This window comes from Brachyistius frenatus, unplaced genomic scaffold (assembly GCF_029030835.1).
Source record: "Brachyistius frenatus isolate BFR_SWC_R1_liver_20210118 unplaced genomic scaffold, ASM2903083v1 Contig_127, whole genome shotgun sequence".
Taxonomy (NCBI): domain Eukaryota; kingdom Metazoa; phylum Chordata; class Actinopteri; family Embiotocidae; genus Brachyistius; species Brachyistius frenatus.
Window position 1 is genome coordinate 45,341 of NW_027210726.1, and position 18,941 is coordinate 64,281.

At 44.1% G+C, this 18,941-nt stretch overlaps 1 protein-coding gene across 1 annotated transcript in view; it reads right to left on the bottom strand.

Annotated features, from left to right (window-relative positions):
- The window catches only part of kdm6ba (lysine (K)-specific demethylase 6B, a), a 101,551-nt gene that overhangs the window by 43,985 nt on the left and 38,625 nt on the right, over positions 1–18,941 (bottom strand). The window contains 1 exon segment of the mRNA XM_069714158.1: positions 14,923–15,080. The gene's annotated coding sequence lies outside the window, so the exon portion shown is untranslated.

The window sequence follows — 18,941 nt, forward strand, 5'->3', positions numbered from 1 at the left end:
TCAATTATAACATCTCAGACAGACATTTACCTTTTCCTCTGATCTTTACAATTAAAGCTATCTGATCACAGTGTGTGTGAGGGACTGAGATATACGTGTTTAGGGTTTAGACAGATGTATTTCAGGGGCTTGATTGACAAAGATGAAGAAGTTTAAGATCAAGTTGAATGAAGGAAAGAGGGATGAAAGACAGGAAGAGGGGGAGACAGAAAGGAGAGATGGCTGTGAATGGATATGGGAAAGATAAAGGAAGGTGAGGCAGGGTGCAGACAGACCAAGGAGGGATGAAGGACCAGACTTCTCGAGACGGATCAGGTTACCGGTCTGGGGACGGGAAGAACACACACACACACACACTCAGACCCATAAAGGTCACAGTGTACCCGCTGCCCTCCAGACACACTCATGCAGAGACACGGATACCCTCGTAAACACTACCCCTCGTAAACACACTACGAGACAGACATAGCTTTGATTTCTCACTGACCACACATCTTCCATGACTGCACTCACATCTGTAAAACACAATCAGAAGAAAGAAGGGAAGTTAAACTGAACAGAAAGCGAGGTTCAGATCTTACCAAAAAAAAGAACGACTCCTGTATGGCTCAGCTGTGACTTGGGACTCATGTATTGAGGAGAAGTGGAGTGAGAGACATTGTGGGACACACAAAAGCGCAGTTATCATACAAGTTACACAACTGAGAGGGGTCAGGGTTCAGTGTGGAACTGGGTTAAAGAGATAGGTGTTGTAACACACAGGGGAGACAGCAAGGGCAGGAAGAGAAGGAGGAAAAGTAGAGGAGGAGGATCAAAATGAACACAGAGAGAAAGAATCGTAGCTGCCAGACTGTACACACACACACACACACACACACACACACACACACACACACACACACACACACACACACACACACACACACACACACACACACACACACACCGTCAACCTCTTTCTTCTTTGCTTGTATTAATCCTCCGTGTCCTTAGAAACATAATCAGGTTAATGCATTACTGTCAATCTGCTGGATCAATTGAGGTCACTGTGGGGTCACTCACATGTTATGGATGATGTGTGTGTGTGTGTGTGTGTGTGTGTGTGTGTGTGTGTGTGTGTGTGTGTGTGTGTGTGTGTGTGTGTGTGTGTGTGTGTGTGTGTGTGTGTGTGATTAGCTGTTTGCGTGTTAGAGGGGGTGCAGACTGCAGAATATAGTTTTGCATCAAGAAATGCAGATATTAGATTCTTCACACTGCGAACACGAGGGGTGAATGTTACTTCAAGTAAAGTTGTTGGTTTGTCCTGGGATGACGACAAAAAAAATACTCTCACTGATTTCACTTTACGTGAAAGACAAGAAACAGGAATTCAAGTGCCTGTGAGCTACTTTATATGCTCGTACTCCAAACACCAGTGAAGATCAAAACCTATTCTGCAGCACCTCACAGGGTGAAGAATGAGTCAAGCATCTAACATGAATGTCCAAAATGCCCATGATGAAAGATGCATCAATGAAAAAACACAGCTATCAATACTATTGACAATCATACATTAAGTATGGGAATAATAACAGTGAAATTTACCTTTTGTAGCAAAGATCTGAATGACTTTTTTTACTTTATTTTCTGAATATCGCTGAATAAAATCAGTGGGACGAGAAAGACCAGGTGGGACTGGACACTGTGTCCCAGTATGGCATCATTAACACCAGAAGACAAAAAACTAAACCTGCAAACCCAGAGCAGTGGTGGTGAAACAGTCTCACCTTTTCACTCAGACTCAGAGACAAAACCTAAAGCTAACTTTATGCTTGAGGCACTGCTCACTGAGAACCAACTGAGACTTAAACACAGCGCATTTACTTTTATACTGGTGACTGCGGTGTGCTTGACTCACTGCAGTCTTCCTTCAATACAATAGGTGTCACGGGTGATACAAATACAACATAAACTGCTGGAATAGCAATAAGAAAGGGGGATGTGAGGGAAGTATGTCAATAAGAAAATCAAAGAAAATGGCTTGTACCCATTTCGTAGCCTTTACAAAGCGGCCGGGGAGATTTTCTGCAAAATGGCTCATCTTTTCCAACTGTTTCAGTAAACTTCCTGAACAGGCTCCGTGTGCTCGTTCAGTGATGGATCACAGAGAGATGCTGTCGAGACGGATCTTCTAACAGACTGGTGCCTCCACCAGCTAGTTCATTTTGCATACGTGCCAGGCAGGCCGCTGCACCAGGCCACAAAAACTGGGAGGTGTGCAACCAGCTGAAACAACACCAAAGTGCACCGTGCACCAGCGGCGATGATGTCACTGTCAGTGCGTGCGTGCGTCTACTGTTGACGACGTCTACTGTTGACGTCTACTGTTGACGACGGTCCCGAGCAGAACCCCTCAGCTCCGCAGAGATTCCCCAAACCCAGACCCAGACGGAGGGGGAGAGACGCAGCCTCACGTGCACAAGCAATGAGAAGCTGCGCTGCACCGCATCACTCTGAGAAACACCACAAATAAACAAATACAGAGAAAACGAAAGAGAACCGCCGAAGAGCAGAAAACCTTCAAAGAGGCTGCATATTTTGTTGCATGCAATTACAGAGTGCAGCAAAGGCACCGTGGACGGGACAACTGTTGTGCAAGTGCGCGTTTTATGTGATTGTGTGTTGGTGCACTCGCATTCTATTTTTTTGTGGTTTACATTTCAGGCAGCTGCTTCTATCCAGAGTGCCACAGCAGGATAAGCTGCAGTGCATATATATATATATATATATATATATATATATATATATAACTAATACTACAAGCAGCAAACAATGAAGACAAGAAATACAAGAGGGGGAAAAACATTCCCCTATTTCAGGAATATTCAAGAGTCAGTAGACGTGCAGAAGTTGGTGCAAAGACTGAATGTCCAGTGAAGGTCATGCACAAATACCTGACAGCTTTCAATTCTATAACTCCACACTCGTTCTGCCTCCTTGGGATTTCTTTTAACATTTCTTCCACTTTCATCATGAGCTGTGAAAGAACTATGTCCTTCATTAGAGGCGGCACGCTTCAACAATCTGCAGCCCTTCACACACATTATGCAAAAGTGGCTAAACACACACACACACACACACACACAGTTCCACCAATGACCTCTGCGAAACAGTGATAACTTCAGGCACAGGCACACACACGCGCGCGCACACACACACACACACACCTGTGTCAGTCACTCAAAAGTTCATGGGTACAAAGGCCAATCACACACTCTGTCTGCCTATGTGTATGTGACCATGCGTGCATGTGTGTGTGTGTGTGTGTGTGTGTTGTGTATTTGGTCTTTCTATCTGCCTGATAGTGACACAACCCTCTACTTTTTTTTTTTATTGCAAGACAAAAGACCAAATACTACCAGAAGACCACGAGGAAGACACAGCTCTCTTCAAACTGAGATGACTGGAAGCCATTACCTTAAATCAACAAACCCGAGCCCCTCTCCATCACACAAAGAAGCCATGTGCACACTCAGCATACTAGCTCTGCCAATGGCCCTCTGTGTGTGTGTGTCTGTGTGCATTCAAAATGTCTCAGCATGGCTATTTTTCTCCCACTCCCCCACACATCTCTTCATCTCCAGTCCTTTTACTTCTCTCTCTAATTCTTCTTCTTCTTCTTGTGTGTCTCTGACTGGAGCTCAGATCCAGACTGCTCTGAAAAATAAGAAAGTCTGGTTCCAGTGCACGGATCTGACCCTCCACCAGACTGCCTGGCTTCTCTGCTCTGTCTTTCATCATGTCTCTGTTGCAGTCTTTGTCTCACTCTCAGCTAATCATATACAGCTACCTACACAGGCTAGTTACGATGGTAGATATTGGCTCCAAGGCCAAAGCTAATCTGCTTGAGCCCTTTGACCCTGCATAATAGAATTAACCACCTAAGCCTCATCCCTTTGCGCCTTCACAAACTCTGATTATGAGTATAAAACTAGTGCAATCGTAGATAAAGCATCAGACCATACTGTTTAGCCCCAGAAGAAAATTAAACTATTGTATTTTCCCACCGTTAGAAACACAGCCATGATCCTGAAGGCACGAATTCTGTCTCTCTGAAAAGGTGACTGTTATACAAGATGAATAGTGTAAAAACTGTTAAAACACTCTAATGTATATGCAGTATTTAATACAGTGTTTTGGAGACTGTATGAAGCCAGCTGGTACCACCCACTGCATATGTACAGTTCAGTAATGCCCGATTCCTGCCAAACCAAACAAATACTGGACATTTGTGTAATATCTCATTAAAACAGACCACTGTCCCCATCCAACAAAAAGACAAAATAAAGTCTAGACTCATACATTACACTATAATACACTGTTTAAAGTAATTACTTGCATTCTTTTAGCTGCTTCAGTAAAGCCTTCATATTTCCTGATAAACACTTCCCTGCAGTGAGTTTTATCCTGTACGTGCTATTGAATGTACTTTTTAGCTGTGGCTCCACAGCTGTTTAATGAAGACACAACGCACAGCACTTCACGAGGAAAGTCGGGCTTTGTCCCACCTGACAAGCAAAGATTAGAGCTGCAGACGTAAAAGCTTTCATGAGCTCAATTATTAAACATTCGATCAATCACGGTAAAACATTTATTTACATGAAAGTGTCTCAAATTATCACTGGAAAGCAAGCCGCTGTGAGCCCAGCTCCAGCAGACACAACCAACCGAAGGCGCCAGCCATGCAGCCGTCCTCCCCTCACCTCCACCCCAGAACCTCCTCTCCTGCCTGTCTGCTCCTCTCCTCCCCTTTCCACCCTGTTCTTAAACACAAGGCAGCCCACCCATCCCCCTCTCCTCCTCTCTCTCTCCCTCTCCCTTCTTTCTGTCTCCCTTTTTCTTCTCCAGGCAGCACACTCAATCACCCTCCTCCTCCTCCTCCTCCTCCTCCTCCACTCTGCCATCTCAACCTCCATTCCAATGAATGCACAATCTCCCCCCTTCAGCCGTGGGGGGACTGCCCTGGGGCTGAGGAGGGGTAAAGAGGAGAGCAAGCTCACATACACATACAAAATTCAAATACCAAAAACGCCCCCCCTCCCAACACCCCACATCTCCTCTCCTTGTGTGTCTGTGCACATCTGCAGAGGAACACTTGGGAGTGTGGTGGGTGACAGACAGGGGTTGGGGGGGCAGGGGGGAAAGGGAGGAGGGGAGGTTTGGGTGGCGTCCTAATGGCTCTTGGTGCAGGAAATGGCTTGTCGCTACACAGACAGCTCCAGAATCAACTGTCATCACAGGCAACATCCCCATATTTGATCTGCATTGGCAAAACAGCTGGGCTGGGTCACCCCACCCCCACCCCCCCCACCCACCGACTAATGACTATGCAAAACTGTAGCATACAGAGAAAAAACAAGAGCCATCATGGAAAGTAATGGAATCTGTCTGCCCACGTTATTGATGATATTAAACCATATTACTGTGTCCGACTAAAAGCATAAGCCTCGTTATGTTTCTCTCATTGTATGATGATGACCAGCATATCATATCTTACAAATTATGTTTACATGATGTTTTTTTTGTTTCTATTGTCCTTTTTATAAAGTATAAAGAAAAATCTTTGCATAAAGGCTGACTCAGTTATCCGTCTGAGACATAAGTAATACATCTGAAGAGATAAAGGGGAACAGAAGTTGATCACGATTGCACATAAACATGATACATTTGCATATGTTATAATTTTCAGGTATTGTGTTGTTATATTTTGGGTAATGCTTGGGTGTACAGGTTTAGATCGGATTGTGAGGTCGAGCAAATGTCTGACATGGAAATAAAAGGAAAAACCTTTCAAATGAAAAATCCTAAATCAGTGTCCATTGTGTCACATTCACATTTCTGACATAACTTCTATCATCAATCCAGTTTTACTCTTTTAATCTTCCCTAACATGCCATCATGTAGGCCACAAATAATTATTATTATCCAATATAATGTCAATATTTCTATTCAGTTAACATTTTCATTTATTCTACCGATTTCCGACATCTACTTTACTGTACAGCACATTTTATTCAGCATCTCACTCCACTTCATCAAACATAGCACTCTATAAAAAAGTAATCCATCTCAACATAATCAATTCTTCCGCAACGTAATGTAATATATAAAACCATATCATATTCTCCAGTAATACACCGTGCTCTGTATGGAAACCAGCAGCGCAGTATAAACAGATTAGCGGCAGCATTAGCGCTGGCTGTGTCCTGTATACAGTATTTCCTAATTGGGCCAGGCTATGTCAGATATCAGAGCACGTAGCTATGATGTATTCCAGTCCGCAGCAGGCGACCCCGGCTGAACCGCGCCTGGCACGCTGCTATTGGATAATCGCAGCTGGACAGGAAGTGGTAGAGGAATAAAAAAAAAAAAAAAAAAAGAAACAAAGGAGAAAAAAAAAAGAAAAAAAGAAAAAAGGAAAGAGAAAATGCCAGAGAGTAGAAGATGCTCTACTTCCACTGGTAATGAACTAATGAAAAGAGAGAAAAGAAGGAAATTCCCTGGAGGAAGCAGGAAGGGTGGGGGCAGCAAATGGAATAGTAACACTGATCCTGCCTTGTGTGTGGAAATGTGTGTGTGCGCATGTGCAGGCCGGGTGCTCACGTGTGTGTGTGTGTGTGTGTGTGTGTGTGTGTGTGTGTGTGTGTGTGTGTGTGTGTGTGTGTGTGTGTGTGTGTGTGTGTGTGTGAGTACTGTAAGGATCAGTTTACAGTAGTATGTGTGATAGGTCTTTCTAGTGAGGCTTTTATTCTAGGAATGTTTGTATTGGTTTGAACACATGGGGCATGGATTTAATTAGGACAGGGACTAATACACACACACACACACACACACACACACACACACACACACACACACACACACACACACACACACACTGCCACCAATATTAGCTCCAGGCAGACGCCGGAGCAAGTGTTGAGTTTCTCACACACTCGCTCAGGGAGGAGCACACACACACAAACCAAGAGAGCCGGCTCCTATGAGCTCTTTAACATATGTCACACACACACACACACACACACACACACACACACACACACACACACACACACACACACACACACACACACACACACACACACACACACACACACACACACACACACACACACACAGAGGACAGGACAACATGCACTTTGTATTACTAAGCTCTCACTGTGTGTGTGTGTGTGTGTGTGTGTGTGTGCAGTGTATAAAAAGCTAATGGGAGCTGGCATCTGTGTTTGTGTTTGTATGTGTGTGTGTGCAGAAGAGAGATGAGCAGGAGAGCATCGGCCAGCGAAGTCACAAGACCCAGTTCAGTCACCTGCTTATTTGAGGACAGAGCGGTGAAGGAACACAAACGGAAAGAAGAGCAAGCAGGGAAAAGAGAAATCCTTTGTGAAAACTGCCACTTAGATCAGCATGGAGTGAAGAGTGGTGGTGGAAGACGGAGAAAAAGATGCAGGAGAGAAAGAGGATAAGAAGACAGAAGAGAGAAAAAGGCGGAGAAGTAAAAAAAAAAAAATTAAAAAAAAAATTGGCTACTTTTTGTGTTTTGTTTTGTGTGCCGGTGAGCCAGCTGGCTGCAGAGCCTTCAGGGTTATTTAGTTCGTCCTGCTGTGACACCAACCCCTGGTCTTTAAACTGACCGGCTGGGACCTTTAACGCTCTACCGGATGGGGGTTTCTTTTGTTTCCAAACAATAGTTTAATATCAGTATATCCATTTTCATGTATGGAACTAATCGCTGCTACTAATGGGAGCTTTCGCCCTCTTGACGTTTCAGTCCACTATCAGCCAGAACAGGACAAAATCTGTTTTTTCCATAAAGGAGCTCAGTCACCCGGTGCTTGTCTATTTTTGGGGGGCATCCTTCACATGCAAAAGTTTGGGTAGCCCCCGAGACATAAACATTCAAGCCTGTCCACAAAGACACGCGCGCACGCACGCACGCACACACACACACACACACACACACACACACACAGCCCCAGCTGGAGCACACAAGCTCCCTTTGTGCTGCATTCCTCACGCCTTTTAGCCTTAGCTCCAGCCTTTAGCTTAGCTCCTCTCCATCTGCGCGCACACACACACACACACACACACACACACACACACACACACACACACACACACACCAACTTTCTCCTGCTTTTGTCTGCAGAGCGGTAGCGGTCAAACAGCTGAGAGGTTCGCGGATCGGAAGCTCGTCTTACCGTGGCAGAGCGCGGAGGGACGCACGGGGGGCCGGCTCGGTGGAAGTAAAATCCAAAAGAGGCTTGTTGGTTGGAGCGTCAGCCAGCTCAGCAGATTCCCACTGCCTTCCCTTCCTTTGCCTTTTCTGCTGCCTTGCCTTGCCTTGCCTTGCCTGCGCTCCCAGCTTTGTGTGTGCCTTGTATTTTCCCTTTAAAGTGCACAGGCTGCCTCCCCCCACCTCCTCAGCACGCACGCGCGCGCACACGCGCGCACACACACACACACACTAACACACACACTCGCACTGAGCCAGCGCACACAAAACACTCACTGCTCCTGGATATGACACTGTTGTCAAACGCATGCAGCACTGTTGTTGTTGTTGTTGTTGTTGTTGGTATATATATATATATATATATTTTCTTATTCTACAAGCCTGCAAAGAAGAAGAGGAGAAGAAGAAGAAGAAGAAGAAGAAAAAAAAAAGAGAGAGGAAGAGAAGAGAGAAATCCTCTTTGTCTTTCTTCTCTAAAAAATAAAAGTGATTCTGTTCTTGGATCCTCCTCCTCTTCTCCTCCTGTCTGTGTTCCTCTTCCTCACCCTCTCTCTCTCTCTCTATCTCTCTATATTCTGTCTCGCTCTTTTTTTTTTTCCTACTCAGTAGTCAAACAAAGAAAGGAAAGGAACAGAGCGAGCGCACGCACGCACACGCACACACACACACGCACAAACACACACAGACGTATACAACACACACATCGCTGCTCTCTCTCTCTCTCTCTCTCTCTCTCTCTCTCTCTCTCTCTCTCTCTCTCTCTCTCTTGCATGCACATGCACAGGCTCGGAGCCCAACCCCCCAGCCTGCCTCCCTCTCTTTTTTTTTTTCACTCCCTGCCTTTCTCTAAACAGCACCTCCCCCCTTTCCACCCTCCCTCCCCCTCCCTCCCCCTCTCAGCCTGATCTGGCCTCGTTCTCATTCGTCTACCACCCCTCTCTCTCTCTCTCTCTCTCTCCTCCCTCCCTCCCTCCCTCCCTCCGTGTCAAACAGATGGGATTGGAGAGCAGAAGGAGCCTCTGTGTTCGCTCTCTGCCTCGATTTCTCTTCTTCATTAGTGTGATGTCAGCCTGATGGAGACGTGCTTTGACCTACAGTAGATGCACTGATGATTTAAATTTTTTTTTTTTTTTTTTTTATTTTTAAACAAATAAATAACCAATACAGATAACCTTCGATTAGGGTTGTAAAACTTAGCAGAATGTGTGGTCGTGCAGATGTGGATTTATTACAACAGATGTGTGAAGCCCGTGATAAGGCTGCAGCGTGAAGACCAGCTAACGTGGTTCAGTGAGAACAATTGTCTTTTCCTGTGTTTACCAACTTCTGACGCATGACTTCAGCGTTTCGATTGGATTTAACACATTTAATTTCTGTTTCTAATTAAATCAGCTTGATTTGATTGGATGATTACATTTCTGCCCGTTCTACTTTGAAAACTCGGTTTGCGTGAATTTTTAACCATAAAAAGATAAATTCATGGTTATTACAACTTTCATATGTTAATTTTTTTTTCTCCATCATCACTTAACTAGCATCAGTGCTGAGACGTGAGAATGACAACATTACTACAACGAAGTCAAGCTTGGCAAGAAACCTGAGCAGTCAGTTCAGCCGCATCATATAAACCACTGTTACTTGGAGGTAAAAACAAACGTAAGCACACTCAATATCTCTTTAATCATCCCTCATGTACAACTACTGACAATATGGGAGGTCGGAGGTGAACTGGGAGGCTGCTCTGTAAACCGTTATAGATGTGAAAACAAAGAATTTGGGTAATTTGGCATCGTTCAGTCTTCATGGGTCTGACCTGAGCGTTTATCTGAAACCTGTCGGGTCATCTGATGGATCATATTTCTTACTAGGACCTTTACAACTCGTGGTCAAAACAACAAACGAAAGACCGAAGTTCTTAAAAAAAAATATTCAGTGAGAATGAAATCAATCCTTTCTGTTTTGCATTATGGATTTTCCTTCATTCTTCCACTGTTTTATCTGTGTGGTGTTTTTTTGTTTTCTCGACGAAACCACTTGATATTTTGGGACTTAAGAAATAGCTTTTTAGGTCAATATTACTTGAAAGTGAAAGTCTGACAAATGAACAACCAGCCAAAGATATTCAAAAGAACATTTGGAAACTATCATACATTTCCTAATAAGTAGCCTTTGTTCAGATATATTTCAAATCCGTGCACATGATTAAATGTGTTGGGACAGATGTCCTGCATTTAAGGTGGGTACAGAAACAGGTGTGAGTTCAGGATGGAGGGGCAATAGTGCCCACAACTTGCTGGCGTGTTGCACACAAACACAAAAAATTGCATACTTCATGTTTCGTTTTCTTCAGTGGGAGATGTTTCCGAAAGCTCACGTTCAGACACACACACACACACACACACACACACACACACACACACACACACACACACACACACACACACACACACACACACACACACACACACACACACACACAGAGCGTGCCCTTTTGAGTGCCGGCCACGTGCAGGAAGATGGAATTCCAGAGCAGAGAGAAAAAGTACAGTTGGAAAGCTGGGAGAGGGAGAGTGGGGTGACGGTATGGAAAATACAGCATGGAGCCGCTGCACTCTCTGACCAGGGCATAGGCTGGAGGAAATATAGGCCCTATTATTGCACTCAGTGACTCCTATAGACCGCCCCCCCCCCTCCCTCCCTCCCTCCATAAAGAAGCAGGGCACCAGGAGACACAGCTCCAGACTGCATGACCAGAGAGGAAAGGTAATAGAATACCGACACAGGAACACTGCAGGCAGAGCTGAAGACTTTGTAGAGGATTGGCAGCTGAACATGTGCCAGTTGTTGAATGCATCTGCGCTCTGAAATAGGTTCAATTCACTCCAGCTCCCGGTGCATCACGGTTACAGATGCTAAGTGCCGAGATACAGATGTTGTAATCTATATGTTGCGGTGGTGATGCATGAATGTTTCGTATAATATCGGCAAAGCAGCTGCTGTGGAGATTTATAATGCATCATTCCAGGTAATAACCACTTCTAATGAGTTTTAGCTCAAATGTTTGATTTAACAAACATACTGCAGATTATCTTTTAAAGCTGTAGCGGAAGCGGTTGGTGTCTAAAACGGTGTGCCACTGGCTTCAATCTGCCATGTAAAACATGCAGACTCCGATATAAACTATCCTCAAACCTTTTATGCTCCACGGAGTTAAAAAATTGCATTATTCATTCGCATAACTACTCATATTTATCTGATCTCTGTGGTTAGAAGCTCGCAACCCCGCAACCTTTAGAAAAGTGTGATCAAAGTGATAGCAGGACAGATGGAAGCGCTCACAGTGAAACTATGACATAACTTGTTGCTTCTATGCAGAAGAATATTGGATTGAATAGTGGATGTAAACAGGTAAAATATCTCTATTAATTTCAGGCCTCTGGCACTCAAACAAAACCCTTTCATACATGTTATAAAGTTAGTGCTTTACAGGTGACTGGAAATAAATAATTTTGGACCGAGATAAATGTGCATACACACATAAACATTGCTCTGCACACTGATGTAGACAGGGATCTACCTAAGGAGCTCACACAGGCTCCAAACAGCTGAACTCCAGGCTTCTGTAAATAACACAGTGGATTCACATCTGCAGCCTAACAAACATTGACTGAATGAACAGGGAAGGATATCACTCAAGTCTGGCAACCGCCCCACAAGGAAGTTAAACAATGAACTGACATAACAAAGTTATGTAATTCATTAAAATGTTGCTGACACCTATATCTACACACAACGCTGGTGCATGATTACAGACTCAAAGGGGCAGAAACACTGGTCACACATTGGCCTCTAAACTGGAATAAAATGGCAAATTGGCAGAATCACAATGTTTTTTTTCAGAAAAAGAGAGGATTTCATCCAACCTGACTGTACTCTAGCTTCACCTACTGGGACCACAGCCAATCAGAAGCCAGTGCTTGTGTTATGGAGTGTGTCAAGTCAAGTTATTTCCTGGCACTTGGGTCTTCCCTCAGACTGAGGCTTGAGCTCTCAACCTAACTTTACAGACAACCAAGTACTGCACACACACCAACACTAGAGCACGTAGCCAGCCAATAGTTTCTGTTTGTCCACTTCCAGCCCGGTGCTCTGGGTGTACAGCAATTAAACATTGCACAAGAACAAACGAACCAGCACACACAGACTGAATAACCTTAAGATAGCTGAAAGCTCAGTAAAACTTAGTAAAAAATAAATAAAAATAAATGTACAGTATGGTTGAAGATCCGGTTACATTTCATCCCTTTGATGTCTGGCAATTATTCTGCTGACAGGACCAACATTATAACTGATGACAGCAGTACTGTGTGTGAACCTACATGTATAACATGCCTTCACCCCAAAACAAAGCCTGAGGCCAAATAAGACTTTGACAATGTATCTGGTTAAACAAGGGGAAAAGATAATAAAAGGTAGTAAAACAAGGTGAGTGAATAGCAGAGGGCAAGGAGCAGAGGAGGAAACCAGTCGGGAGGGAGGGAGGACACGGAGAAGGCCAGTCAATATGGTGGCACCAAGTTACATAATTTTCTCGCTGTATTGATTCATTACCGAGCTGATTTGGCCTCTAGCCAGCCTGCGATAGGGTTTGTAATATTTGCGCTGGCACCCAGACGGAGAGAGGAAGAAAAGACTTCGATGGTGAGGGCAGATAGATGGCAGCTGATAGAGAGGACAGTGAAGAAGAGAGAAACGGAGGTACAAGTGGAGAAAGGGTGAGTAATAGCTGGGAATTTTGGGATGCAGCCAAAGTGACACCAATAAAGAGAGCAAAGAGACAGGAAGCGGCATCAGATAATGAAAAGAGACAAAGCGTTTGAGAGCGTTTAATTGAGCGAGATGGAAATAGGCTCGATGTGGGGGGGGGGGGGGAAGGAAACAAGTGGGAGCCGGGACGAGGAGATAGGGACATATCGAGAGGTGAACAGCCAGCGAGAGCAGAAATGTGTGTCAGTGAGTGCATGCAGGTTATCTTTGTTGCTGTAATCTGTAGTGTTATATAAGAACCAGCAGCTGAGCAGCCCGACGGACTGGATCCGCAGGAGAGCCTGGGTTTACTACACGCACGCACAGTATGCCTTCAAACACTTTACAGTGGGAACAGAAAGTGCCTGTGGCCACATATGCTGGATATAAACTCCAGCAGCCTTCACAGGTTGTGTTCTCAGAGTGCATCCGCACCGGTGGCTTGCTTACATGTGAAAACACACTCTTTCTTTCCGCTTTGGCTCGCCGTCTCAAAAACGGTCTCTGGAGCCGATGAATCTGAAACACGGGCTCATGTTTCAAGTGTTTGAATCGGGCGTCTGAAACCTCCTCTTCCCACACCTTTACATAGTTAGAATTAGGGAGTCAGGCTACATCTGACAAGCTAAGACATCTGACAAACTAACATTGTGAAACGAAGCATGTGCACTTCGCAGTGATTGGGCCAGCTTCGTGGAGGTCAGACGGTAATTTAGGTTTGAACTTGTCTTCTCTGTGTGACCTCTGTCACTTTACTGTAAAACACCATTAAGGCCTTTGAAGAGCGACGGTCCAAAAGTGTGGTGCCTTCTCTCCATTTCAACAATCATCACATCTTACCACCTCAAGAGGCTGTTCAGAGCATGTGAACACTTTTTCCTTCAGTCAGACAACATTCCACATGAACAAAAATAGCGTTAAGTACTTGCAACTTACAGTACTTCAGGACAGACCGTCCTGCAAGTTGCAAGTGAACAGATCAGATCTTGTGTCTCCAGACATCACCACCGTTGCTGTGGTAACGACGTAGGACACGGAAGCTGCCGGAACCGAAGTGGCAGCAGACATTATAGTTCGGCTTCTGTCCGGAGTGTCGTTATCGTTGTCCTCCACAGCGCCAAAAACCGACACCTTCTGTTAGCGCTGTGCCGGCAGCAAAGATTCTGCTCACTCTGTCTCTCTGAAAATGTTGTCACCACTGGTCGACTTGGGAGTGACACAAGAAGTCCAATCCAAGCCAGCGGTGCACCCGGACTGAGACGAATCATCATTTTGAACCACCTCTAAATGTGATTTGGATCCGGATCGCAAAAATCACATTTCATGTATTTTTTTTGCTGTTCAGACATTAAAAAAAAAACTATCTGGATATGACAAAAAAAAAAAAAAAAAATCAGATTTGGGCTGGCAGCCTGAACATAACCAAACTCTCTCTGCGATCACTTACTTTGAAAGCCCCCCCCAAAAAAATTTAACAATCTGAGCGTTGATGTTAAACTGTTCATTTTGTGAAACGTCAGCATTAAAAGGTGGTTTCACTAAGTCGCTGTTTGCCTGGTTAGCAGGAAGTGTTTATGGACTGTGATTAAATCCCTATTTTCTGCTCATTGACTTGTCTGATGACAGAAACAGTAAAATATATAAATGTGAATCTAAACGGTGGGTTTGGCTGTAAAAATCACAACATCTGATAATGGAGAAGAGGAGGGGACCGAGCTCACATTCAATCAGGGCAGAGGAAGTGGGTTGCATCTGTTCACTAATGCCAGATGTTGGCTGCGATGTATGAACACTCTTCACTCCCGAAGTTTGAAAACAAGTGGAGACATAATCACACTTACTGTTCACTGGTATTCCTGTTGAATTCCTCCATGGCGGAGCATCGAGGCCTCTCCCTCCTCCTCCTCCTCCTCCTCATCCAACTCTCCCCTCTGGCACTTCCTCCTTGTTGTGACATCTCTCTTTTCGCTACCTCGCTCTCGCTGCTTCTCTGGATGAACTACAGACGGATGAGGGGAAGGAAGCGGAGATAAAGGCAGAAAACTAGATTAATGGGGCTGAATGAAGCACAGAGTTAGAGGACGGGTGAGAAGATGGAGGAGAGAACAAGTAGAGACGGAGAGAGAGAGAGAGAGAGAGAGAGAGAGAGGGGGGGGAGGCTGAGCGAGAACAGGCTTTCCTTGTGCTCCTGTGAATAATTTACTTTATTTCCCCTTTCTCTCTCTCTTAAAAGATATAAAGATATATTCAGGAGGGGAGAGGGGGGGGAGATTGAGCTGATTAATTGCCAATTAATGTTTAACGAGGTACAGCTGTGTTCAATTAACACTGTTTAGGCCGACTCTCCTGATACCCCCCCCCCCCCTCCTCCTCCTTCATACCCCTCAAATATTGCACTCTAACCTTCTGCTGTTGGTTCCTCACGACAACAAGTTTTACTCCTGAGAGAGGTCGATCTCTTCAGATTATGATCAGCAATATTTTCATCATGTACTACTGAAAAAAACCTTACAAGCTGACTTGAAGCGGGTTTTTTTTGGTGAGTGGTACATTTTTTCATTTATCCTGTAGGTTTGTGTGGAAGCACTTGTGCCAGAACAAGCAGCAACACGTGGCTAAAGTTACCTACAACCCCTTTCTGTGTGACGATCATTGACTGTATATGTAGACGTAGATTCTGGGTCCAAAAAACAAAGGCCAATGCAGAGGTGCCTTGAACTGCGATACCACAGAGTGCCACTAGGGCTCCATAGACTCCCATTCAACTGGTCTCATAAAATTCTCAGTCAATCAAATTTCTCCACTAGTTATCTCGGTTTTGCGAGCTAAAGTCACTCCTTCTTATTAGTTTTCTGGCGGTCCATCTGAAAATAATCCCCTCATTAATGACAAAATAAGCATTAGCTGTTTGATTGACAGGCCTGTGGTGCAGTCAGGTTATGGCTATCGCTGGGCGGGACGTAGTATAGCCAAGTTTCCATTCAGATCTAGTCAGACAGATCCACCGCTCACCCCTTTTGGTATCAGGCACTTTTTGGGATTTAGTTTTCCACCACAGACCCTGCAGTGTTGTTCGTGACTGCTGTGATGTCATCTTCAACATGACACACACAGTTGCTGGTCAGTTGACCACAGCGTGGTTTTGCAGGTTGATCTAAAGGAGCTCGGCGAGTTAAAAATTGTGGAATTTGCGCAGGACGTCCGAAGACACAGTGATTGTGAGGATTCTCTCTGACCAATCAGTGGTCTGCAGTGATTTCATGTCACCTTTTAGCATCGGCTTAGCTCTCTTAGGACCTCATCAGAGGTGGTACCACAAACGGTACCAAGTACCGGGTCATTACACAACTTCTGCCCGATGAAAACTCCCCCCAACAATCAAGTGGAGTGGAGTAGAGTCTGTAGCGGCAGTGGGCAGTGAGAAAGAGAGTCTTGACTATGATTTGAGCTATTTTGCTTCCTTGCTAAGAGTTTGATGAGAAGAGTAAAACTGACAAGTTGTGGTTTTACAGAGGGTTGTGAGTCGAGCTTTTTCTCTTTGCCTGGAACAGTAGCTTCCTGAACATTGCGCTGGCTGCCCTCCAAACTCACAGTGATGACAAGACTTCAGGATGTCTGTTTCCAGTCTTTATGCTAAGCTAAGCTAAGCAGCTGCTGGCTTGGGCCTCACATTTACCAGACATATGAGAGAGAGATTCAAATTCAAATCCAACTCATGCCAAGGTAGCAAATAAGTGTATTTCCCAAAATGTCAAAGTTCTGCTTTTAAATGCTATTTCTGGCACTAATAGTTACTGCAGAGTTGTGAGGGGTGTTTTGGAAGTTGTACCGTGTAGTATTTGTAGTACAATTAGTACTTGTATAGTGTGACATATCGTGTCCTACAAACCCAAAAATACTGACGAGTGGTTGAAAGAATCCTTCCAGCTTTCTAGTGCTGGCTCAGTTTTGACATCCAAAGGAGTTGGTTTATCCATTTCAAAGTGACTGAAGGAAAACACCTCATTTGCATTTCACGCTTTACAACATTTTAAAAGTTTGCGTAAAATTCAGTTGACAGCTGGATGTAAACAGTTGCAGGAGAGAGAACGGGTGGTCTGGCCAGAAAAAAAAAAAACATAACTGAACTCGTTTGACTTGGAACAGCGAGCCCACGCTGGCAGGACATTTGACCACCGTGAACGGCTGCAGGCTGACGGTGAACAGTAACACTTTGCCCACATAAAGCAAATTTAATTGAGTACAAGTCTTTAAAATGTAAAATAATACCATTTGTATTCTAAAAAATTGCTGTGAGGGGAATGCTATTGAAAAGGTTTCATGCAAACTATGAGTACAGCCTAAACTGAATACTCATGCTGCCGTTTCATCCTTTGACCTCAAGAAATTCTGGCGTAAAAGCCAAATCAGTTTGGCTTGGTAAAAGAAGTATGTTTTTGTGTTGATTTATCATTAGAAATAAGAATACTCTCTTTCCATGATAAATATTGTCTACATTTGGCAGAACAAGTTTCAAAATGTGATTTTGGTTATAGTTTTGTTTCTTAGGGTAGGGTTAGCCCATATAATCACCCAAATGAGCAGTAATGAGGCCATGTGATCGGGTTAAGAAGGAAGTGATTTGTTGAATTACTTTGTGGAAAAGAGTGGACAAAAATAGGTTTTGGCCATACAACATACAACCTTTTCTTCATGAAAGACAGGTGAATTATTTCCTGGATAAATCCAAAGAGAGAAGCTCGGGAGGACGTACAAATTAATGGATGTTTAAACCTGTGTATGGATAAATAAATTGAAGATGCTGGAACGAACCTATGCCTCGTTTTGTTTTTGAAACTTTAAGTTGATCACAAGTATGCACGAGTCAAAACTATTAATCTGATAAACTAAATGAGTTGCAATAAAGTGGAATTGCTCTTTCATCGTACTGAAAATATAATGAAATATGGTAATCAAAATCCAGAACCTGCATTTTCAAAGATAATATCACAACCACATATTCTGTTATTCATATTTTGTATTTCAATGAAAGAAAAGCTTTTATAATGAATAATTAGTAAACCGTGCACCTATATAATTGTTTTCCTTAGCCTCTAACCTTCAACTTTCTTTCAGCAATTCATCTGCTTCCTTTGTTATCTGATGACATACTTATAAACTTTGGTACAAATAAGTGTGTTATGTTCAGTTTACTGAATCCATGTTACAATATGTCAGGAAGGTCAAGTGTGTCGTTTGAAATTGCAACACAGAAAAGTCTCCAAGTAGCTTTAAAAATGCAACACAACATGCCACACGTTTCATCAACTCCAAACACACACAGGGTTATGAAATTCAATGGATTCAGCACATACTGCTGCTGGTGAACCCGCTGACACAAAGACATTTGAATTCTCCACCATGACTCCATTTGCCCTCCTCCCTCTGCGAGCAGAGACCCACAGGGCGCACAAGTTTGATGCCGTCTTTTTTTTCCCCCTCTCCTCCTCCCTTTTTCTTCATCCTACCTTATCTTCTTTCTTCCCTCCGTTCATCTGATTCATCACCTGCCTGAAGCCTCTCCCTCCCTCTCTCCCTCCCTCCCTCCCTCCTTGTCCAGAAAAAACATCACTGGGCTCAATTCAGATTTTTTTTTTTTACACTGTGTGTACAGTGCCTTTACTGTATTGTAGAACCTGTCTGACCTGAATAGTCCCGGACCACCACACACACACACACACACACACACACACACACACACACACACACACACACACACACACACACACACACACACACACACACACACACACACACACACCAAGTCATATGTAAATACAGTTTGATTGCAGGGGAGAATGAGGAGCCAACGAGCAACAAA